At 48.7% G+C, this 24,701-nt stretch overlaps 1 long non-coding RNA gene across 2 annotated transcripts in view; it reads left to right on the top strand.

Moving 5' to 3' along the window:
* LOC138491179 (uncharacterized) overlaps positions 1 to 10,890 on the top strand; it is a 60,211-nt gene extending 49,321 nt beyond the window's left edge. For both annotated transcript variants that reach the window (XR_011275974.1, XR_011275973.1), the window contains exon 2: positions 9,370 to 10,890. This is a non-coding gene — a long non-coding RNA (uncharacterized lncRNA). The remainder of the gene's footprint in view (positions 1 to 9,369) is intronic.
* Positions 10,891 to 24,701: the final 13,811 nt, after the last annotated feature.

Genomic DNA, 24,701 nt, shown 5'->3' with positions numbered 1-24,701 from the left:
TTGCTCCGGGCCCACAGCACTTCCTACTCACCTCCTGCTCTCCCTTTGCTCTGGCCCACATCACTTGCCACTCGCCTCGTGCTCTCCTTATGCCCGGGCCCACAGTGCTCCCCACTCGCCTCATGCTCTCCCTTTGCTCTGTCCCACAGGGCTCCCCCCTCGCCTAATGTTCTCCCTTTTCTCTGACCCACAGGACTCCCCACTCACCTCATGCTCTCGCTTTGATCCGGCACACAGCGCTCCCCACTCGCCTCATGCTCTCCCTTTGCTCCAGCCCACAGGGCTTCCCACTTACCTCATGCTCTACCTTTGTTCCGGCCTACAGAGCTTCCCACTCGTTTTATGCTCTACCTTTGCTCCGGCCCACAGCACTCCTCACTCCCCTCATGCTCTCCCTTTGCTCTAGGCCCACCGCACTTCCTACTCACCCCATGCTCTCCCTTTGCTCCGGCCAACATCACTTGCTACTCGCCTCGTGCTCTCCTTATGCCTGGGCCCACAGTGCTCCCCACTCGCCTCATGCTCTCCCTTTGCTCCAGCACACAGTGCTCCCCACTCTCCTCATGCTCGCCCTTTGCTCTGTCCCACAGGGCTCCCCCTCGCCTAATGTTCTCCCTTTTCTCTGACCCACAGGACTCCCCACTCACCTCATGCTCTCGCTTTGCTCCGGCCCACAGTGCTCCCCACTTACCTCATGCTCTGCCTTTGCTCCAGCCCATAGCGCTCCCAACTCGCCTCATGCTCTCCCATTGCTCCAGCCGCAATGCTCCCAACTCACCTAATACTCTACTTTTGCTCTGGCCCACAGCACTCCCCACCCACCTCATGCTCTCCCTTTGTGCCAGCCCACAGTGCTCCCCACTTGCCTCATGCTCTCCCTTTGCTCTGACGCGCAGGGCTTCCCACTTACCTCATGCTCTACCTTTGTTCTGGGCCACAGAGCTCCGCACTCGCTTTATACTCTACCTTTGCTCCGGCCCACAGCACTCCCCACTCCCCTCATGCTCTCCCTTTGCTCTGGGCCCACAACACTTCCTACTCACCTCAGGCTCTCCCTTTGCTCCGGCCCACATCACTTGCCACTCGCCTCGTGCTCTCCTTATGCCCGGGCCCACAGTGCTCCCCACTCGCCTCATGCTCTCCCTTTGCTCCAGCTCACAGGGCTTCCCACTTACCTCATGCTCTACCTTTGTTCCGGCCCACAGAGCTCCCCACTCGCTTTATGCTCTATCTTTGCTCCAGCCCACAGCACTCCCCACTCCCCTCATGCTCTCCCTTTGCTCCGGGCCCACAGCACTTCCTACTCACCTCCTGCTCTCCCTTTGCTCCAGGCCACATCACTTGCCACTCGCCTCGTGCTCTCCTTATGCCCGGGTCCACAGTGCTCCCCACTCGCCTCATGCTCTCCCTGTGCTCCAGCCCACAGTGCTCCCCACTCTCCTCATGCTCTACCTTTGTTCCGGCCCACAGAGCTCCCCACTCGCTTTATGCTCTACCTTTGCTCCAGCCCACAGCACTCCCCACTCCCCTTATGCTCTCCCTTTGCTCCGGGCCCACAACACTTCCTACTCACCTCCTGCTCTCCCTTTGCTCTGGCCCACATCACTTGCCACTCGCCTCGTGCTCTCCTTATGCCCGGGCCCACAGTGCTCCCCACTCGCCTCATGCTCTCCCTTTGCTCCAGCCCACAGTGCTCCCCACTCTCCTCATGCTCTCCCTTTGCTCTGTCCCACAGGGCTCCCCCCTCGCCCAATGTTCTCATTTTCTCTGACCCACAGGACTCCCCACTCGCCTCATGCTCTTGCTTTGTTCCAGCCCACAGCGCTCCCCACTCGCCTCATGCTCTCTCATTGCTCCAGCCACAATGCTCCCAACTCACCTAATACTCTACTATTGCTCTGGCCCAGAGCACTCCCTACCCACCTCATGCTCTCCCTTTGTGCCAGCCCACAGTGCTCCCCACTTGCCTCATGCTCTCCCTTTGCTCTGACGCACAGTGCTCCCCACTCTCCTCATGCTCTACCTTTGTTCCGGCCCACAGAGCTCCCCACTCGCTTTATGCTCTACCTTTGCTCCAGCCCACAGCACTCCCCACTCCCCTTATGCTCTCCCTTTGCTCCGGGCCCACAGCACTTCCTACTCACCTCCTGCTCTCCCTTTGCTCTGGCCCACATCACTTGCCACTCGCCTCGTGCTCTCCTTATGCCCGGGCCCACAGTGCTCCCCACTCGCCTCATGCTCTCCCTTTGCTCCAGCCCACAGTGCTCCCCACTCTCCTCATGCTCTCCCTTTGCTCTGTCCCACAGGGCTCCCCCCTCGCCTAATGTTCTCCCTTTTCTCTGACCCACAGGACTCCCCACTCGCCTCATGCTCTTGCTTTGCGCCAGCCCACAGCGCTCCCCACTCGCCTCATGCTCTCTAATTGCTCCAGCCACAATGCTCCCAACTCACCTAATACTCTACTTTTGCTCTGGCCCACAGCACTCCCTACCCACCTCATGCCCTCCCTTTGTGCCAGCCCACAGGGCTCCCCATTTACTTCACACTCTCCCTATGCTCCGGCCCACAGCACTCCACACCTGCCTCATGCTCTCCCTTTGCTCTGACGCACAGGGCTTCCCACTTACCTCAAGCTCTACCTTTGTTCCGGCCCACAGAGCTCCCCACTCGCTTTATGTTCTACCTTTGCTATGGCCCACAGCATTCCCCACTCCCCTCATGCTCTTCCTTTGCTCCGGGCCCACAGCACTTCCTACTCACCTCATGCTCTCCCTTTGCTCCGGCCCACATCACTTGCCACTCGCCTCATGCTCTCCTTATGCCCGGGCCCACAGTGCTCCCCACTCGCCTCATGCTCTCCCTTTGCTCCAGCTCACAGGGCTTCCCACTTACCTCATGCTCTACCTTTGTCCGGCCCACAGAGCTCCCCACTCGCTTTATGCTCTATCTTTGCTCCAGCCCACAGCACTCCCCTCATGCTCTCCCTTTGCTCCGGGCCCACAGCACTTCCTACTCACCTCCTGCTCTCCCTTTGCTCCGGGCCACATCACTTGCTACTCGCCTCGTGCTCTCCTTATGCCCGGGCCCACCGTGCTCCCCACTCGCCTCATGCTCTCCCTTTGCTCCAGCCCACAGGGCTCCCCATTTACTTCACGGTCTCCCTTTGCTCCGGCACACAGCACTCCACACCTGCCTCATGCTCTCCCTTTTCTCTTGCCCACAGGACGCCCCCTTGCTTAATGCTCTCCCTTTGCTCTAGCCCACAGTGCTCCCCACTCTCCTCATGCTCTCCCTTTTCTCTGATGCACAGAGCTTCCCACTCACCTCATGCTCTGCCTTAGCTCTGGTCCACAGCACTCCCCACTCGCCTCATGCTCTCCTTTTGCTCCGGCCCACAGAGCTCCCCACTCACTTTATACTCTACCTTTGCTCCGGCCCACAGCACTCACCACTCGCCTCATGCTCTCCCTTTGCTCCGGCCCACATCCCTTGCCACTCACCTCGTGCACTCCCTATGCTCGGCCCACAGTGCTCCCCACTCACCTCATGCTCTCCCTTTGCTCCGGCCCACAGGGTTCCCCATTTACGTCATGCTCTCCCTTTGCTCTAACCCACAGCACTTCCTAGTCACCTCATGCTCTCCCTTTGCTCCGGCCCACATCACTTGCCACTTGCCTCATGCTCTCCTTATGCCCGGGCCCATAGTGCTCCCCACTCGCCTCATGCTATCCCTTTGCTCCAGCCCACAGGGCTCCCCATTTAAGTTACGCTCTCCCTTTGCTCCGGCACACAGCACTCCACACCTCCCTCATGCTCTCCCTTTGCTGTTGCCCACAGGACTCCCCCTCGCTAAATGCTCTCCCTTTGCTCTAGCCCACAGTGCTCCCCACTCTCCTCATGCTCTCCCTTTTCTCTGACGCACAAAGCTTCCCACTCATGCTATGCCTTAGCTCTGGCCCACAGCACTCCCCACTCGCCTCATGCTCTCCTTTTGCTCCGGCCCACAGAGCTCCCCACTCACTTTATGCTCTACCTTTGCTCCAGCCCACAGCACTCACCACTCGCCTCATGCTCTCCCTTTGCTCTGGGCCCACAGCACTCCCTACTCACCTCATGCTCTCCCTTTGCTCCGGCCCACATCACTTGCCACTCACCTCATGCTCTCCCTATGCTCGGGCCCACAGTGCTCCCCACTCGACTCATGCTCGCCCTTTGCTCCAGCCCACAGGGCTCCCCATTTACTTCACACTCTCCCTATGCTCCGGCCCACAGCACTCCACACCTGCCTCATGCTCTCCCTTTGCTCTTGCCCACAGGGCTCCCCCCTCGCCTAATGTTCTCCCTTTGCTTTAGCCCACAACGCTCCCCACTCACCTCATGCTTTCCCTTTGCTCCAGCCCACAGGGCTCACCACTCGCCTCATACTCTCCCTTTGCTCCAGCACACAGCGCTTCACACTTGCCTCGTGCTTTGCCTTTGCTCCGGCCCACAGCGCTCCCCACTCATGTCATGCTAATCCATTGCTCCGGCCCACATCACTTGCCACTCACCTCATGCTCTCCCTATGCTCGGGCCCACAGTGCTCCCCACTCGACTCATGCTCTCCCTTTGCTCCGGCCCACAGGGCTCCCCATTTACTTCACACTCTCCCTTTGCTCCGGCCCACAGTGCTCCACCCTTGCCTCATGCTCTCCCTTTGCTCCAGTCCACAGTGCTCCCCACTCGCCTCATGCACTCCCTATGCTCTGGCCAACAGCACTCCCCCTTGCCTCAGGCTCTCCCTTTGCTCTGGCCCACACTGCTCCCCACTCACCTCATGTTCTCCCTTTGCTCCAGCCCACAGCACTCTCTAACTGGCCTCATGTTCTCCCTTTGCTCCAGCCCACAGCGCTCCACACTCGCCTTATGCTCTCCCTTTGCTCTGGCGTATAGTGCACCCCTCGCCTCATGCTCTGCTTTTGCCTTGGCCCATTGCGCTCCCCATTCGCTTCATGCTCTTCTATTGCGCAGGCCCACAGTGCTTCCCACTCGCTTTACGCTCTACCTTTGCTCCAGCCCACAGCACTCCCCACTCCCCTCATGCTCTCCCTTTGCTCCGGGCCCACAGCACTTCCTACTCACCTCATGCTCTCCCTTTGCTCCGGCCCACATCACTTGCCACTCGCCTCGTTCTCTCCTTATGCCCAGGCCCACAGTGCTCCCCACTCGCCTCATGCTCTCCCTTTGCTCCAGCCCACAGTGCTCCCCACTCTCCTCATGCTCTCCCTTTCCTCTGTCCCACAGGGCTCCCCCCTCGCCTAATGTTCCCCCTTTTCTCTGACCCACAGGACTCCCCACTCGCCTCATGCTCTCGCTTTGCTCCAGCCCACAGCGCTCCCCACTCGCCTCATGCTCTGCATTTGCTCCAGCCCATAGCGCTCCCCACTCGCCTCATGCTCTCCCATTGCTCCAGCCACAATGCTCCCAACTCACCTAATACTCTACTTTTGCTCTGGCGCACAGCACTTCCTACCCACCTCATGCTCTCTCTTTGTGCCAGCCCACAATGCTCCCCACTTGTCTCATGCTCTCCCTTTGCTCTGCCGCACAGGGCATCCCACTTACCTCATGCTTTACCTTTGTTCCAGCCCACAGAGCTCCCCACTCGCTTTATGCTCTACCTTTGCTCCGGCCCACAGCACTCCCCACTCCCCTCATGCTCTCCCTTTGCTCCGGGCCCACAGCACTTCCTACTCACCTCATGCTCTCCCTTTGCTCCAGCAAACATCACTTGCCACTTGCCTCATGCTCTCCTTATGCCCGGGTCACAGTGCTTCCCACTTACCTCATGCTCTACCTTTGTTCCGGCCCACAGCACTCCACACCTGCCTCATGCTCTCCCTTTGCTCTTGCCCACAGGACTCCCCCCTTGCTTAATGCTCTCCCTTTGCTCTAGCCCAGAGTGCTCCCCACTCTCCTCATGCTCTCCCTTTTCTCTGATGCACAGAGCTTCCCACTCACCTCATGCTCTGCCTTAGCTCTGGCCCACAGCACTCCCCACTCGCCTCATGCTCTTCTTTTGCTCCGGCCCACAGAGCTCCCCACTCACTTTATGCTCTACCTTTGCTCCGGCCCACAGCACTCACCACTCGCCTAATGCTCTCCCTTTGCTCCAGCCCACATCCCTTGCCACTCACCTCATGCTCGCCCTTTGCTCCGGCCCACAGGGTTCCCCATTTACTTCACGCTCTCCCTATGCTCCGCCCCACAGCACTCCACACCTGCCTCATGCTCTCCCTTTGCTCTGACCCACAGCACTTACTACTCACCTCATGCTCTCCCTTTGCTCCGGCCCACATCACTTGGCACTTGCCTCGTGCTCTCCTTATGCCCGGGCTCATAGTGCTCCCCACTCGCCTCATGCTATCCCTTTGCTCCAGCCCACAGTGCTCCCCATTTAAGTTACGCTCTCCCTTTGCTCCGGCACACAGCACTCCACACCTCCCTCGTGCTCTCCCTTTGCTGTTACCCACAGGACTCCCCCTCGCTTAATGCTCTCCCTTTGCTCTTGCCCACAGTGCTCCCCACTCTCCTCATGCTCTCCCTTTTCTCTGACGCACAGAGCTTCCCACTCACCTCATGCTATGCCTTAGCTCTGACCCACAGAACTCCCCACTTGCCACATGCTCTCCTTTTGCTCCGGCCCACAGAGCTCCCCACTCACTTTATGCTCTACCTTTGCTCCAGCCCACAGCACTCACCACTCGCCTCATGCTCTCCCTTCGCTCCGGGCCCACAGCACTCCCTACTCACCTCATGCTCTCCCTTTGCTCCGGCCCACATCACTTGCCACTCACCTCGTGCTCTCCCTATGCTCGGGCCCACAGTGTTCCCCACTCGCCTCATGCTCTCCCTTTGCTCCGGCCCACAGGGCTCCCCATTTACTTCACGCCCTCCTTATGCTCCGGCCCACAGCACTCCACACCAGCCTCATGCTCTCCCTTTGCTCTTGCCCACAGGGCTCCCCCTCGCATAATGTTCTCGCTTTGCTCTGGCCCACAACGCTCCCCACTCGCCTCATGCTTTCCCTTTGCTCCAGCCCACAGGGCTCACCACTCGCCTCATACTCTCCCTTTGCTCCAGCACACAGCGCTTCACACTTGCCTCGTGCTTTGCCTTTGCCCCAGCCCACAGCGCTCCCCACTCACCTCATGCTAATCCATTGCTCTGGCCCACATCACTCCCAACTCAACTAATACTCTCCCTTTGCTCCGGCCCACAGTGCTCCACGCTTGCCTCATGCTCTCCAGTTGCTCTGGCCCACATGACTCCACACTCGCTTCATGCGCTCCCTTTGCTCTGACCCACATCGCTCCCCACTCGCCTCATGCTCTCTCTTTGCTCCAGTCCACAGTGCTCCTCACTCGCCTCATGCACTCCCTATGCTCTGGCCCACAGCACTCCCCCTTGCCTCATGCTCTCCCTTTGCTCTAGCCCACAGTGCTCCCCACTCACCTCATGTTCTCCTTTTGCTCCAGCCCACAGCACTCTCTAACTGGCCTCATGCTCTCCCTTTGCTCCAGCCCACAGCGCTCCACACTCTCCTTATGCTCTCCCTTTGCTCTGGCGTATAGTGCACCCCTCGCCTCATGCTCTGCTTTTGCTCTGGCCCATTGCGCTACCCATTCGCTTCATGCTCTCCTATTGCTCCGGCCCACAGTGCCCCCACTCACTCCATGCACTACCTTTGCTCAGGCCCACAGCGTTCCCCGCTCCCCGCATGACTCATGATTTCCCTTTGCTCTGGGCCATAGCACTCCCCACTTGCCTCATGCTCCTTTGCTCCGGCACACAGGCCTCACAACTTGCCTCATGCTCTCCCTTTGCTCTGGCCCACTGCACTCTCCACTCACCTCATGCTGTCCCTTTGCTCCAGCCCACAGCGCTCCCCACTCGCCTCGTGCTGTCTCTTTGCTCCAGCCCACAGCACTTCCCACTCACCTGATGTTCTCCCTTTGCCCCGGCCCACAGTGCTCCCCACTCGCCTCACGCTCTCCCTTTGCTCTGGCCCGAGGGCTCAGCACTTGCTTCATGCTTTCCCTTTGCTCCGGCCCACAGGGCTCACCACTTGCCTCATACTCTCCCTTTGCTCCAGCACACAGCGCTCCACACTCGCTTCATGCTCTCCCTTTGCTCTGGCCCACATTATTGCTCCGTAATCGCCTAATACTCTCCCTTTGCTCTGGACCACAGTGCTCCCACTCGCCTCATGCTCTCCCTTTGCTCCGGCCCACATCGCTCCGCACTCACCTCATGATCTCCCATTGCTCTGGTCCACATGGTTCCACACTCACCTCATGCTCTCCCTATGCTCTGGCCCACAGTGCTCCCCCTTGCTCATGCTCTCCCTTTGCTCTGGCACCCAGCGCTCCCAACTCGCCTCATGCTCTCCCATTGCTTTAGCTCACAGTGATCCCACTCACCTAATACTCTACCTTTGCTCTGGCCCACAGCATTTCCCACTTGCCTCATGATCTCCCCTTGCTCCAGCCCATACCGCTCCCCACTCGCCTCATGCTCTCCCTTTGCTCTGTCCAATAGGGCTCTCCACTCATCTCATGCTCTCCCTTTTCTCTGACCCATAGGGCTCCCCATTCGCCTCATGCTCTCCCTTTGCTCCAGCCCACAGTGCTCCCCACTCACCTCATGCTCTCCCTTTGCTCAGGCCCACAGGGCTCCCCACTCACCTCATGCTCTACCATTGCTCCAGCCTGCAGCGCTCCCCACTCGCTTCATGCTCTACCTTTGCTCCGGCTCACAGTCCTCCCCACTCGACTCATGATCTCCCTTTGCTCCGGCCATGAGCGCGCCACACTCACCTCATACTCTCCCTTTGCTCCAAACCACAGGGCTCGCCACCTGCTTCATGGTCTCCCTTTGATTCAGCCCACAGCGCTCCCCACGCCTCATGATCTCCCTTTGCTCCAGCCCACAGTGCTCCTCACTCGCCTCATGCTCTCCCTTTGCTCTGGCCCACGGTGCTCCCCCTTGGTTCATGCTCTCCCTTTGCTCCGGCCCAAAGGGCTCCCCACTCGCTTAATAGTCTCCCTTTGCTTGAGCCCACAGGGTTCCCCACTTGCCTCATATTCCCCCTTTTTTCCATTCTACAGTGCTCCGCACTCACCTCATGCTCTCCCTTTGCTCTGAACCAGAGAGTTCCCCACTTGCATCAAGCTCTCCCTTTGCTCTGGGCCATAGCGCTCCCCCCTCACCTCATGCTCTGCCTTTGGTCCAGCCCACATCACTCCCCACATGCCTCGTGCTTTCCCATTGCTCTGTACCACAGTGCTCCTCACTCACCTAATACTCTACCTTTGCTCCGGCCCACAGTGCTTCTGTAGAGGAGGATCCAAGTACCCCCAATCCAACTGCTCCACCTACATTATCTGAAGAATATGAACCAAAATATGTGACGTATACTGAACAATTAAACCAGCAAAGAGAAGAGAGTGGACTCTGTGCAGTACCCATAAGAATACCTATACCTAAGAGAATATGGGAGGTAAAGTACCCATTGAGGAAACCATACCTGCATACAAGACAATATGATGGTCATTTGATTAAGATTCCTGAAGAAGCAGAGAAACTAAATGGCAAAGATGAATGGTGACGTCATATAAAGTTGAATCGACACCCATATAGAAAGACAACCAGACCAAAGAGGCAGACGATTTATAAAACACAAAGAAGTACCAAGGATAAGTGACATCTTGGGATCAAGATGAAGAGACTTAGGCCACAGACCTGATGAAGAAACTTAGTTAGTTTAAACGTGTACAGATGCAAGAAAACGCAAGCAGCAAAGCAATCATGAAGCTAGCCACATGCTTTTGAATAGTTAGACCGCGGCAAGCGCCAACATATACATATATATAGAAACATATGGACAATTAAGGATGGATGTTTCCACTACGCAAATAAGCAGTACTGACCAAAGCAAGAAAGCCTCATTTCAGTGTCGCAGTTAAGAAAAGCAATTGAATTAAACAGAATAAAAGTTCAGCTAAGGAGTTCAATGAGCCAAGAAAGCCAAGGTATTATCAAACTGGAAATGGCTGACATTAGATGCAATTAACACAAAAGAACAGAGGCTCCTGTACAGAGGGGTCAAGCAAAAACAAAAGACATCAGAGGACTATTGAAGAATAAAATCAATTACACGAAAAGCTCGATTTCATGGTGTCCAGTCACGTGATAGAAGGAAGTTGGATGAACGAGATGATCACACCTACGCACGAAGGCCGGCTGGTGCCCATACTCCTTCAATATTCTCAGAGAACAGTACAAACTCAAGGCCAACTTCAAAGTACTAATTGACACTGGACCCTTGAGGTGATGATATGCTAATTGGTGGGAAGCTGGTGGTAAGACAAGCTTACACGCACCTGGTTGTTCAGTCTGCATGCTGCAAGACGTAGGTGGAAAAGTACTGATGAGGGTTAGGAGCTAACCAATTGTAGGAGACCATGTAGTTGGGGGTCCTATAGCTTGTGTAGCCACTGGGACATCATACATTTAGTGACGTTCTTAGTGGCCATTTTAAGGGGAGGACTTAGTTGCCCCACCTGATGTTAATTATCCTACCACCTTCTTTCATTACTCCACACAGATATAGAGCTTATACTTAGAACTTCACTTAGACCCAATCACACCCTCCGTTAGGTTTGTGTAGTTTGCCACATAGGATGACGTTGGTAAGGACGTAGGTCAAAACGTCAATGATGACCAGTTATGGGTATAAGAGCCCAGTTTCTTCATGAAGTAAGTAGAGTCAGAGTATCGAGCAATTGCTGATGTTCGTTGTACTCCCTGTTTTAGATACTTGACATTAAAACAGACAAACTTTGCCAAGCTATTTGTGTCATCTTGATTATTGATGTCTGAATAAAATCTGCATCCCCATCCATCTCCAAGGTATTGCTACTCATCAAAAAGGGCTGTCTGAGAGAACACCCAGCTCACTTGGTATCAGACAGAGGATGGTTAGATAGGATAACCATCGGCCGTCGACATGAGTAACTTTAGAGTCTCAGCAATATCGCACTACCGTTGCCATTCAGCTGACAGGACGTGAAGCTCCCCATAGAAGTGGATAGAATAGACAACTCCTTCCAAGAGACGGTTTGACGGGACCCCTATTTCCAGATAGAAACCCCTCCCACATCTACGAGAAGTGGATCGAAAAGCAGCTCAAAGAGGCGGTAATGAAGGCAAAGATCCCAAGTGTCTGAAGAAGAAAAACATGCGATCAGTGAGTAAATAGACCAATGAGTGTGGCAAAGTGATGCATGTATAGTAAATAACAGAGAGTAACAGAGGGATAAAATATAACGCAAGAGTAGGAATGTAATATATATGTATATGGGAAACAAGATATCGACTTGTGTGTGGCTAATCAATATATAAAGAAGAATAGTTGTGAGTGAGGCCACGATAAGGGAATGCACAATATTCCTAGACTTTAAAGAGTGGTAGCAGAAACCTTTTATCTAGAGTCCCATAAGTGGATGACATAGGAGATGGGATCGATTAAAGATGATCCAGAAAGAGATAGGTTTAAGTTCCAATCGGAGCAATCTTAGAGGACAAGACAAGTCTTAAGAAGAAGATTGTGAATAGTACATGTGGCCGGTCAAGTCTGTCTGTTTTTTTTATATTTGATTGAAAGGTGTAATGATGTCAGAGTTAAAAGAACATTTTTTATGTAATAGAGAAGCGTGAAGTTGAGACATGAAAATTGATTGTTTTAAAATTGAACTCTGATGGTTGTTTTTTAGCAAGATTAAAGTAAAAAAATGTGTTTTGACGAGATTGAAGCTTGCGACGATTGGTGCTTGCTCATAAGTGTATCTTGATTGAGACGTAATTTGGAAACTGTAATTCAAGCATAAGCGAGTGGTAGCAAAGAGAAAAGTAAAGGTTAAAAATGGAAGAAGTTACTCCATTAGGGCATCTTTGCAAACAGATGCCGAAGCACGCGCTTAAACTTAAACAATACAGTGCAGAGTGGGTTAAAGGAACCGCAGGTAAAATGTTCATGTGGATCATAATCGAAGACAGTTCTGCAGTATATGACGACATATTTGCATGCAGCGTATACAGATAAAAAGTTAGAAAAACGCCTAGCGAGTCTACAGCTTTGGAAAATGTATGAACAAGAAAAGGAGGATGAGCCTCCTTTAGATTGGATACTCAACATATGAAAAGAGGGGGGTGAAGAGCTTTCTCCTCTGCCCGCCCCGCCTGAAATAAAAAACAAAACTAAGAATGAAGAAGGGTTATACCCATTAAGGGAACTTAAAGCAGCAACTGGATATAGCAATCTGTCAAATGAGTCACCTACGCAAAGTAATGGCGAGGGCCCAGAGAAAGATACCGAGAAAGATACAACCTCCAAAGTCCCGCGAGACAAGGAAAGACGCGATAAGGAGAGAAGTGATCGAGCAAGTACATCTCAAGCTATAAGGAGAGAAATAAAGAGATGGAAAGGAGACAAGGATAACACTAATGAGATAGCGCTCTTACAGAACGAATGGATGGGAGGTCAGATTTTACTTAAACTCGAGGGCAAAAGTATCGAAGATGTAAGACAAAGGGGAGATCAAGATGAACAAGACAGAAAAGAGAAAGAAAGGAAGGAACGATTGAAAGATGAGGGAGCAAAAAGAAAGGATAGACAAAGACGAGAACCGTTATATCAAGATGAACAAAAAAGGGAACAGGAGAGAGCAGAAGAGCAAAGAAAACGTGACAATAGACAAAGAACAGCCGATGAACAGGAAAGACTAGGAAGAAAAGGAATAGAAGATGATGAACAGGAAAGAATAAGAAAGAAAATAATACAGAGACAAAGGGATGAGGAGATACGAAGGGCATATGAACGAAAGTACATGAAAAAGAAAGAGGAAGACAGAGTGAGAGAAGAAGCGAGAAAATGCTGAGAAGTCGATGACGACATGGAACGCAAAAGAAGGCAGAGAGCACGCAATCTCAATTATTTGGAAAGGGAAGTAAGAAATCCCAACCCACATGTAGCATGGGAAGACAGAGAGAAATTTTTTCCTGAATCCGAGTCATTACCAGGCCCGTCTAGAGTAAATCTAGAAGACGAGTTTGACTCGCGGAGTATTGGGGAAGCAATCAACAAAGCATACCATGAAATGCAAGCCCAGAAAGAATTACAAGGGAAGGGAAAAAAGGATCGTTTCGGGAGCACTCAGTTGTATGACACGGAGGAAGCCTTGTGTAGTGCAAGACACAAGGAGCTGTCTTTAGACAGACTAACATTAAATAGAGATGATGATGAGAGAAGTCACACGAGTTGGGCACAAGAAATATCGGACAAAGAAAGGGAAATCTTCCAAAGGGAAGAGAGAAGCAATGTATTTGGTCCAGAGGGATAGTCGCCTATGGATAAGGGAGTGAGGTGGTCAGATATTGAAATACCTATGTCTAAGGCACCAGAGCCACTGACACAGTCAGACCAACATAAGGGGAAACCCCACGGTCAGCGGGGGGAGTCCCCGCCTTATGTAAGCAGGTCAAGGTCATTACCAGGTAGACTGCGATGTGGGAATATTACCCCGGCGGTAGATAAAAAAATTATGAGAGATGAGAATGAGTTTGGGGCATCACAATTCCCCTTTCTAGAAAAGTGAGGGGCCAGGCCGCACTAAATACCGTGGCCCCAAATGGACAGAGATAATTTAAAGTGCAAACTCCTGAGGTTAACTTCCGGCGCTGGAAAATAGATACATGAGTTAGAAAAATGACGGGAGGGAATACATTAGCAACAGGGGATATTAAAAGTCTTCTGATAGCCATACTTGGTGAGAGAGCTGATGACGTATGGACACAGGCAGGCTACCCTGCTGTGACTACAGTCAACACCGCGCATGATGGAGCACCATTTAATAACTGCAAAGCACCAATTTGGAAAGCGCTACGAGTACTATATCCGGACACGTCTGATATGGGAGCTATAATGACAAAAAAGATGAAGGAAGGAGATGATCCCTTAGTTTACATTCAAAATTTCCAAGACGCCTGCACGCTCGAGACTAGGGATGCTTGGGGGAAATCTATACGTGTGTTTTATCATATATTATGCCAAGGACTGCCAGAGCAAGTACAGGAGCAGCTCAAGAAATTAGTGGGTATAAAAGCCAAATCGTGGTCGGAAATCCAGTTAACCATTGCACATTACGGCAGACTCCTGCAGGAAAAGAATTGCAAAAAAGACGATACGCGAAAAGGTGAGGAAGCAAAATTGGTTCAGAAACAACTGTGCAAGTACGCCATTGAAGGGGCAATGTTAACTAGCGTAGACTGATCAAATTCACAGCAGGCAGTGAACATGCCACAAGTGAATAACCAAAGACAGTTTGATCAGACAAATAGTGGATATGCTCCACGAGGAAGGGGATATTGAGCAAGAGGTTGGCAAGGTAATCAAGGGAAGTGGTAGAATAGTCAGGGAGGTTTTCAGAATATGCAAAACAGTAATCAGAATATGCAATATGGGCAGATGGGGAGACTACCGCCTATATGTTGGACATGTGGAATGACAGGGCACATGGCTTTTATGTGTAGAAGCCAAGGGATGGTGCAGAATGATCAGTTTTCAAGACAGGGAATGCCAAATCCACCTGCATATTCGCAGCAGAGCGGAAATGGATTTGCACAAAATCAAACAGTGCAGCAGCAAGCGCTGAGAGTGCAGCAAGGCTTGCACTCACAGCAAATGGCAGGTAACCAATCGCAAGGACAATCGCAGCAATCTCCTATGCAGCTTCAGCAAAACACAAACACAGAACCGCCAATGACTCGTAGAATAGGTGGTGTCACTGTTGATGGAGGAAATCCATTCACAAGTGATGGAGTGAGACTGTACCCGCAATAGGACAGCTCACTTGGAGACCTGATTTGTTCAGTCCTATCTATAACGCTGAATCCTCATGAGGAATCGAGGATAGACGTAAATATAGGCAGCAAAGCTTTTTCGTTCTTAGTGGGCACGGGTGCAACACACTCATGTATATGGGAGGGCACATTTTTTATGTCTGGCAATGCGATGAATACTCAGGGTTTCACAGGAGCAACAAGTATAGTTCCTTTCACAGAAAAAACACCAGTCTCCATAGGAGAATGCGATATGAAGGTGCCACTGCTTTATTCGAGGCAAACACCTGTCAACATATTAGGATGAGATTTGATGACAAAATTGAATATTACCATTTCGTTTACAGATGAAGGCATAGTATGCTCAACACTGGGAATGCATTATTTAAATATGTGTGAAATGATCATGGCATTCGCAGAGAAGATAGCTCCTAAGGTGAAACTGCTTGAACTGAGGTGTTCCATTATGGGATACGTATTTTGTTAACATGGCTACCAGATGAGTTTCTATTTAGGCCTCAGATACCCATGGATGAAGAGGAGGGGCACATCTTTCCCTTAGACATAGAAGCAGCCATAGTCCAAGGAAATATGGCTGTACTTGATGCAACTGATGATAAGGGTAGACGATGGAGCACAATAATTGCCATCGAAGAAGGCTGCAGAGTGACAGATGTCACTGATGAGGAATTGTTTGGAGATTACCTCTTTGATGATTTTGTGATATTTGAAATGTGAATTACTTATTGGGTAAAGGTGATCAAGAGGGACGTTCTGAAGAGAATGATGCTAGCACAGAAGCGTCCTGAATATTTTAATGAAGATATGGCGAAAGTGGCAGTTTCATTATGGACCACTGGCCCCAATGACGTAGGCTTACTGAAAGGGGTTCGGGGGGTGAAGATTACATTGAAACCAGGAGCAATTTTACCTCGATTACAACTATATCCCATGTCTCGAGAGGTAGATGAAGGCATTTTCAAGACGATTTCCACCATGATGGACCAAGGTATTTTAGTGACATCAGAATCACCCTATAATACGTCAGTTTATCCTATCAAGACATCTAAGGGGGGATTGTGGTGTTTAATACCAGATTTGAGGCCAATAAACCAAATTGTAAAGGCTGAGTTCCCTTTAGTCCTGAACCCGTCTACAATTCTATGTAATATGCTGGTTGACGTATGATATTTCACGGTGATTGACTTAAAAAATGCGTTTTTCTCAATCCCATTGCACAAAGACTCACAAGATTTGACATTGTTTACATTTAGACAAGTGCGATTAAAAAGCACAAGGCTGCCTCAGGGGTAATGTGTGTCTCCATCAATTTTCAACAGAATCCTCCAGATGGACTTGAGCAATATCGCTTTAGAAAGCGTTGAGCTGCAATACCTAGATGACATTTTAGTTTGCAGCTCCTCAGAGGAAGAGTGCAAGTGTGATTCTGTTCAGCTGATGATTATACTTGCTGACAAAGGATATAGGGTTGACAAAGAAAGGTTACAATATTGTCAACAGGAAGTGTTGTACATAGGTCAATTAATTTCACATGAAGGAAAGAAGATCACCCTTGAAAGAGCTGGGGCCATTTTAAAAACAGCTAAGTGACACACGATAAAACAGGTGCAGAGTTTTCTGGGATTATGTAATTATTTCAGGGCACGGGTCTTTGTATACAGCTTGTATACACGGCCTCTTTTACAGGCCTTGAAGAGAGCACAGGCAACACAAGAAAAAAAAACACGTGGACTAAAGCAATGGAAGAAGGGTTTGATGAATTGATAAAAGCAATCTGCACAGCCCCAGTTCTAGGGCTCCCCAATTATGCAGAGGAATTCTTTTTATTCTCGCATACAGATGGTACTTTTATGACAGCAGTACTCACACAGAGAACCACATTGGGGTACAAGCCCTTGCATATTACAGAGGAAACTTAGACCCAGTAATGAGAAGTCACTTTCCATGTGAACAAAGCTTGGCAGCCACAGCGTTCACCATAGAAAAGGCTACAAGCATAGTGATGGGATGTTCTATGATGTTATTTATTGAACACGCACTATTTGCCATTTTGGAAAAACCGAACGGCATGTTGAGTTCTCAAAGGGCTTCTGCCTATGAGGTAGTCATATCAAATCCAGCGATTAAAATAGTTTGATGTAAAATAGTGAACCCAGCTATGTTTATAGCTGAGCCAATTACAGAAGGAGAGCCCATGAACGATTGCGCAAACTATGAAGAGTTCTGTGATGTGCTCCCTAGAGTAAAGGAGAATGCACTAGCAGGGGGAGAGATTGTTTTCATTGACGGGTCACTGAGAATCGATCAAAATGATGGCCAAAGATACACAGGTGCTGCTGTGGTGAAACATCTGTCAAATGGAGAATTTTGAGTGCTTGTTAGTACTTGATTGCCATCTCATTATTCAGCACAAGCTGCAGGATTATTGGCGATGATACTCGCATTTGAGAATCACACAGACCAGGAAGAAACAGTGTACAGTGACTCCGCCTATGTGACGTGGACGGTGCACACAGGATTAGCGTGCTGGAAAAAGAGGGGCTACCTCAGAGCGGACGGCATGCCAGTGCAGCACGCAGCCCAATTGGACAGGCTTCTTAAGGCATTACAACTCCCAGTAGGCTTAGCAGTTGTTAAATGTGCAGCTCACACGAAAGGGACAGATTTGATCTCACACGGATATCAAGAAGCAGATGCTGAAGCCAAGCGCATAACAAATACAGATATAGAGATGATGAATATTGAGACCATTGATGTGAAAGAAAGGATTAATGTGATGATGACTGTGGTTGAAGGATATAATCATATGCCTAGAACACAGATAATGGAGCTCCAAAGGCAGGCACCGAAGAGGAAAAGAATTTGTGGAATAAATAGGGTGTTCTTTAAACCCCTCTGAAGCATTGTGGTGACAAGACAGTAATGGTGAACCAGTGATGCCTATAGGCTTATTAAGTGTGGCGCTAGAACAGCTACACTACCCCACGCATGCAACTAGGGAGAATCTTGCTGTAACTATTGCTGAGGATTGGTGGGTGCCGAACATAATGGAACATGTTTCAGTTTTTATGGTAAATTGTATTGTTTGCCAAGCTAACAATTCACAACTGGGCATACACTGTGCACAGTGAGGGGAGTCATTTCAAGACCCAATGGCCCTTTTCAGCACTTGCATATCGACTATGTCGACATGATACAAGTATGCAATGGATATAGATATTTGCCTGTTGTAGTGTGTCCTTTCTCAAGATGGATAGAGGCAGGTCCATGCACACACCCAGACTCTACCTGTGCAGCCAAACTTTTACTGCAAGATGTGTTTCCTAGATGGGGAGTGTGCGAGGTAATGCGATTGGATAATGGACCTCATTTTGTTAAGCAGATCAGCTCGTTGCTTGGTATAAAGCACAAGTTTTCTTCGGCGTATCATCCGCAAGGAAATTGGATCTGTGAGAAGCTCAATGGCCTGTTAAAAGAAAGAATAGCCAAGTTGAAACTTACTCTGAAGAAAGGGCGGTTGCATTGCCTACCACTGGCATTATATGCATTAAGGAACCAACCAGGTTCTGACCACCATATTATGCCTCATGAAATTGCGACAGGAAGGTGAATGAGAACATCCCTAAAACCTCCATCCCGAGTTAGAAGTGATGCTCAGCCAACGTCAGAAGTTTTAGGATTGGAATTGCAAAACTATTTGAACTGTATGACTTCCAGTTTTTCTGTAATTTTAGGACAGTTGCAGAGACAAGGGTGTAGGGCAGTACAGAACACAGAAGGAGATGCTTCAACAACCCAACCTCCGGAATTTCATCTTCCCCAACTTTAGCCCAGAGATACAGTCCTAGTTTGTAACCACACAAGGAAAAAGTGGGACGAGCCCAGGTTCAGCGGTCCTTTTGTCGTTGAGGACATAACGCCATCTGCTGTCAAATTGCAGGGTGGGCGCACTTGGATATTCTTGGGAGATATTAAGATTTACTTTGGAGAAACCCCTTTGCCTACACCCCTCCGCGAAGAAGCTACAATCATCGGGGAAGAACCACAGCACGTGCAGACAAGATCTATGATGAAGAAGAAGGACGCATAACCTGACCAGTGGAAAGTGTAAAAGGCCCTTTAGTTGGACTGTGACTTGATTTTAGACACTCTCTTTGAGCTATAAATAAAAGGGTCAAACGACACATTTCGAACACTCTGTGCATCTTAGTTGCAGAGTTAAGGGAAGATCTGCATGCTTAAAGCCACAATAGCTTATTGATTTTGGACTGAGGCATGCTTAAAACCTTGATAAGAATAAGAATATGCCAGATTCTGATCGTGGATACAGTAATTGGAAGAGGGTACAATACCCTGATTCTTTCCACACAGTACTTGTTTTGATCTACTCATAGTGTTACCCAGTGATGACCTTTCCAGGAACATGAGTATTTTGAGTTGATGTTACGTTCTTATCCGTCAATGGTGGGGAGAACGTGCCGCATTCCAGCTTGTATCCGAGATCCTTACAATGAAAAAATTCTAAGAAGATTGCTTATAATCATCTCTGAAGAATTCGTGAAGTACAGTGAAGAAAACACAAATGCCCTTATCAGCCGGCGCAGCACAAAGACTGGTCACCAAGGTGTTATTTCGTCTAATTGAAGAATACCCGCATCTTGTTGGAAGGCATGATGGGGTAACTTTTCTGAGAGATCCAAGAAACACTGCAAACCTGAATTTAATCTAGGAAGGTATCATCATCTAGGTGAGCATCTATTCTGAAAGAAATCACAGAGCAGTGTAGAAACTTTCCTCCAAGGGACAGATCAAGGAATTGAATAAAAGACAAAACATTTTGTTCATGCTAACAGGGAAGCAACATGTCATCTGGACTAAAGCAGATTTGAGGCATCGATAGTGAGCTGATGTATGAAGCAGAACTCAAAGAGGCTTGCAGAGGTAATTTTTCTTCACGATAAAGGAACATTCGCATCCCGACTGATGAAAAAACTGGTTCCAGAGAGAAAGTTAGTCATTTCATAAGTATCCGGAAAGCAGATAGTTGATCAAGGATGAATGCTGAATGAAGACAAAAGCTTCCAGAGAGCAATCTAAAATGCAGAGACAAGAACATTTGTTTTTCCTTCCGTAGCATTAAATGATCAAGATGGGGAATTTCAACAGTAACGTTGTGTTGCCCCATTAAACAGACGCACACATTGTCCAAGGAGCAGATGTTGCAAAGTGACATACCTTTGTTTCATCTACACATGCATTGTATTTATACTCATATTGCTTTCACTGACAGTGAGAACTGCATTTTATATAAGAGCACATGGAGCCAAGACTCCTGTATATGTTTCTGAGCAGAAGGAAAAGGTGGGCGTGGCAACTACAAGGCAGCCTAGACCCTTCAAAGTTATTCCTGTCCCAAGAAAAGAGGGGAAGATACATGAGCTTGAAATGGATGTTGTTAGTAATCAATCACACACAGCACTTGTTTCAGAAAATGCTTTTAAACGCCGGAGACAGAGTCGGCGGATCAGGCAAAGTAAGGGGTTAATAAAGGTTGGGCCTACACAGATATTGCATGCAGACACACCTGGTCCAGTGACAAGAGGTCCAAGAACAAGTCTCAAACAAGAATCATGCATAGAGATTATAGCAGAATCGTTATGGCCATCATTAGCTGCTGCTAGAAAAAAACAGATGGATAGAGAAAGATTTTCTGAACTTTCTTCTACACCGGGAACCCGGACGGATGTCCCTGTAAACAAACCAGCCAGAAGAAGCTATGGTGATACATTTAGAGACTTAGTCATAGAAAACTACATGAAGAGTTTGAGAACCAAAAGAAGCACCCAAGAAGATAATTATGAACTAAATGATAATCTGGACAGCACACTTGGGAAACAACATATGGTACCAACACATGAAAGAAGTTGGAAGAAGTACGTCAGATAAAGAATGCTTTGTATGTGCACCCCTGCCATGTAGCATGGAAAAGTTGAAGATCTTCATAGCTACTGAAATAGATGTCCTAACTGCAAACTGCATAGTGCACCTAGCTTTCTGTAGTACAAGAGGCCAGTTCATGGGTCGAACAGCCTCTCTCAAATGGGCAGATCCAAATGAAGATGACTATGTTCAAGATAAAAAGACAAGAATAAATGGCAAGAAAAATAATCTTGTGATCAGATACGAGAAACCTGGAGTAAAAGGAACTGGAATAAGAAGAGAATTAAATAAAAAACTAAAAGTTCCAGGAAAATCTACAGAAGACATCCGTAGATGGAAAAACAGAGGCCAGATGCAGATTTGGGGAATTGTTCTATCACCAGATGCCTGAGAAGAAAGAGTAGTAATCTGCAGAGACTGTGTAATAATCGAGCAATACCAACCAACAATCGAGAATGCACAAATGTTGTGCAAACCATTATGGCCAAAACTTGCTAAATTACTGACATGGGTCGAAGACAGAGGAAGACCCCTGCAGATAGTACCATTGGAGAGTTCTAAATTGTGCTTCAGGAACAATGGTACAAGAAAATGGGGGAGAATCAGAACTGTGGGCGAATCTTCGATGCACCAGGAATGAATATCGGAACAGCAGTAATCATGGATCATTATGGGGTTGTGGCTCGAAGGCCTACATCAAACTGCCTAAAGATTGGGGAGGAATCTGCACATTGGTGAATGTCCATGTTCCTGTGTTGGTGATTCCTAAAGGTGACCTGAACATTGATAGTTTCCCAAAAGCATGTACACATTTAAGGAGGAAGAGATTTGAAGAACTGATAAATCGAACAAAGAGAGATAACTACTTTCCCTCCAAATCAATAGAAGCCTTTGATGCTATTCCCTATGAACACAGACTGTTCAGCCAGACTTCTTCAGTGTTCACGTTGATCTTCATGCCAAGGATCCAGGTTGGAGCAAATACAACGTTTTCAGATCACGAGATGGGAATTGCCGCAGACGATTAATACTACCATAAAGGGATTCAATGCAATCAGAGAAGAGATGAGAGCCATACGACTGATGAATCTCCAGAACGGGTACGTCTTGGACATGATCACAGCTATGGATGGAGGTGTCTCTGCCAAAATTGGAGAATCATGTTGCACATTTATAACTTCTCATGATGACGAGAATGGAACCTTGACAGAGGCCATAGACATGCTGACGAAACTCAATGGCCAGATGATAGAATAGGTAGAAGACATTGCTGATGACAGCTGGTTTGGATCACTTTTCTCGTGGGTTCCACAATGGATGGCAGATATGTTCAAAATTCTTGGAGCTTTGTTATTATTATTGATGCCTGGATTCTGTGTGATCAAGATAATAATCTCTCAGTGCAAGAAGACAGCAAAGAAAGCCATAGGGATGAAAACTATGATTGATGTTGAACCAGGATGTAAGCCTAAAGATCTGACTGATGAAGAAATCAGAGACTTTGTAAAAGCCACTATTCACGCACCATGCGGGAATAAAGTTCCTGTATCCAAAGGACAATAAGAAGTATGTGGGAAGATGGATCTATTGCAGTACAAGTGGACAGTGCATGCTCGTGACATGGAACAAGGATGAGCATGTGAAATCAGATGCTTGAAGGGAGTCATAAAAATATGGATACCTAAGAAGCATTTCTTCAGACCAGGATGTGTAGGTGTAAAAGATGATGTAAGAGTGGTCGATAAATCGCCGAGAGGGGGGAGTGTAGAGGAGGAGCCAAGTACCCCCACTCCAACTGCCCTGCCTCCATTACCTGAAAAATATGATCCAAAGTATGTGTTGTATACTGAACAATTAAACCAGCAAAGAGAAGAGCATGGACTGTGTGCAGTACCCATAAGAATACCTATACCTAAGAGAATATGGGAGGTAAAGTACCCATTAAGGAAATCATACCTGCATACAAAACAATATGATGGTCATTTGAACGAGATTCCTGAAGAAGCAGAGAAACTAAATGGCAAACATGAATGGTTATGTCATACAAAGTTGAATCGACACCCATATAGAAAGATAACCAGACCAGAGAGGCAGACGATTTATAAAACACAAAGAAGTACCAAAGATAAGTGACATCTTGAGATTAAGATGAAGAGACTTAGGCCACAGACCTGATGAAGATACTTAGTCAGTTTAAACGTGTACAAATGCAAGAAAACGTAAGCAGCAAAGTAATCATGAAGCTAGCCACATGCTTTTGAATAGTTAGACCATGGCAAGCGCCAACATATACATATATAGAAACATATGGACAAATAAAGGATGGATGTTTCACTACGCACATAAGCAGTACCGAACAAAACAAGAAAGCCTAATTTCAGTGTCGCAGTTAAGAAAAGCAATTGAATTAAACAGAATAAAAGTTCAGCTAAGGAGTTCACTGAGCCAAGAAAGCCAAGGTCTTATCAAACTGGAATTGGCTGACATTAGATACAATCAACGCGAAAGAACAGAGGCTCCTGTTCAGAGAGGTCAAGCAAAAACAAAAGACGTCAGAGGACTATTGAAGAATAAAATCAAATACATGAAAGGCTCGATTTCATGGTGTCCAGTCACGTGATAGAAGGAAGTTGGATGAACGAGATGATCACACCTATGCACGAAGGCCCGCTGGTGCCCATACACCTTCAATATTCTCAGAGAACAGTACAAACTCAAGGCCAACTTCAAAGCACTAATTGACACCGGACCATTGAGGTGATGATGGATGATATGCTAATTGGTGGAAGCTGGTGCTAAAACAAGCTCACCCGCACCTGGTTGTTCAGTCTGCGTGCTACTAGACGTAGGTGGAAAAGTACTGATAGGGGTTAGGAGCTAACCAATTGTAGGGGACCATGTAGTTGGGGGTCCTATAGCTTGTGTAGCCAATGGGGCGTTGTAAATTTAGTGACATTCTTAGTGGCCTTTTTTAAGGGGAGAGCTTAATTGCCCCACCTGATGTTAATTATCCTACCACCTTTTTTTGTTACTCCATACAGATATGTAGCTTATACTTAGAACTTCACTTAGACCCAATTACACTCTCTGTTAGGTTTGTGTAGTTTGCCACGTGGGATGACGTTGGTAATGACGCAGGTCAAAATGTCAATGATGACCAGTTATGGGTATAAGAGCCCAGTTTTTTTATGAAGTAAGTAGAGTCAGAGCATCGAGCGATTGCTGATGTTTGTTGTACTCCCTGTTGTAGATAATTGACATTAAAACAGACAAACTTTGCCAAGATATTTGTGTTGTCTTGATTATTGATGTATGAGTAAAATCTGCATCCCCATCCATCTCCAGGGTATTGCTACTCATCTTGAAGAGCTGTCTGAGAGAACACCCAGCTCACTCCCAACTGGCCTCATGCTCTCCCTTTGCGCCAGAACCCATCGCTCCCACTCACCTCATGCTCTCCCTTTGCTCCCGCCCACAGTGCTCCCCATTATCCACATGCTCTCCCTTTTCTCTGCCAGACAGGGCTCCCCACTCGCCTCATGCTCTCCCTTTACTCTGGCCCACAGCACTCTCCACTCGCCTCATGCTCTCCCTTTGCTCCGGCCCAAAGCACTCGCCATTCGCATCAAGCTCTCACTTTGCTCTGTCCCACAGCGCTCAAACTCACCTCATGCTCTCCCGTTGCTCCAGCCCACAGGGCTACCCACTTTCTTCATGATCTCCCTTTGCTCTTGCCCACAGCGCTCCCCACTCACCTCATATTCACCCTTTTCTCCATCCCACAGTGCTCCACACCTGCC

The sequence above is a fragment of the Ambystoma mexicanum genome, chromosome 10 (genome assembly GCF_040938575.1).
Source record: "Ambystoma mexicanum isolate Mex_15411 chromosome 10, UKY_AmexF1_1, whole genome shotgun sequence".
Classification (NCBI taxonomy): Eukaryota; Metazoa; Chordata; class Amphibia; order Caudata; family Ambystomatidae; genus Ambystoma; species Ambystoma mexicanum.
The sequence above is the reverse complement of the archived record's forward strand: the minus strand, read 5'-3'. Positions and strand labels throughout refer to the sequence as shown.